Source organism: Pundamilia nyererei, unplaced genomic scaffold (assembly GCF_000239375.1).
Source record: "Pundamilia nyererei isolate P.nyererei 1_Seehausen unplaced genomic scaffold, PunNye1.0 scaffold00385, whole genome shotgun sequence".
NCBI classification, from domain to species: Eukaryota; Metazoa; Chordata; class Actinopteri; order Cichliformes; family Cichlidae; genus Pundamilia; species Pundamilia nyererei.
The window spans coordinates 401,706-402,776 of NW_005187786.1; positions in this window are offsets into that span (position 1 = coordinate 401,706).

The following is a 1,071-nucleotide window of genomic DNA, read 5'->3' on the forward strand; positions in this document are numbered from 1 at the left end:
CATTATTCATGTACAAATGATCCTCATTATTTATGTCTTTGCCATAGTCCATCCTGGGCCCTATACTACAAAGACAGTTTAAGGAGCTTGGAAAGAAAAGCATCCGAACTTCTGTAAGTTTCTTGAAGACGTTTCATCCAAGAAGTGTATTCAGTTCTAAGAGCAATCCCAGAGGCCCAGATTTTTAAGGGCTATTGGGAGTTTCCTTAAGAGGGTCCTGAACCCCCTATTAATCCTCTGCCAAATCCCAAGAGCCTAGGTTTGAAAACATGTGTGGGTCACAATCAGCCAAGGTTTCAGGTGAACCCATTGTGAAACATAGCCCCACCCTATCGAGTGACTTACTGAGATCAAATGGCCCAGGATGTGAGTGGGCATTAAGGCATTTGGGCCGTTCTCAAAATTGGATTATAGATGGCAGAGAGTTGGTGTCGGAAGGCACACCTCTTTTCAAGAATAGTCATTCACGGTGGACATATACGGGCTTTCCCTACATGAGTGTGTTCTTCCTTTTTCCCTTCTGCCACAGTCCCAGAGGGAACAGTCCTGATTACTCCAATTTTGTGTTCCAGAGGGTAGTGGAAGTCAAAGAGTAGGTTCTGGTCCATGTGTGTGAACGACTTAAAGATCCAGACACTTTTCTTTTTAAGCTCCTTAAACTATGATGACCTGGATGACTGAGAACCTTCACAAACATATAAAGAGAGTTCAACATACCAAGAGTTTCCCCTCCATGTTCACATGAAAGACGTGGTCTTTCAGCATCTAACCAACCTAAATCCCAGCCCTGGCAGATCACCATGTACTAAATAGAAGTGAAGTAGTTACAGAATTGAAAAGAGGAAGGAAGGGAGGGAGGTGCATGTAAACGAGAATGACAGCTTGCAGAACTGGGAGAACCTATACAGATGAAAGCCAGAAGGAGCGTGTTTGGAGGCGTGGTCCTGCTCCTGAAATTCCGATCCATAATCTCCAATTGTCTCAAGGGGCTCTATGTTTTAAGGTATAGACCAGGGGTCCCCAATCCCAGTCCACAAGGGCCGGTGTCCCTGCAGGTTTTAGATCTCACCC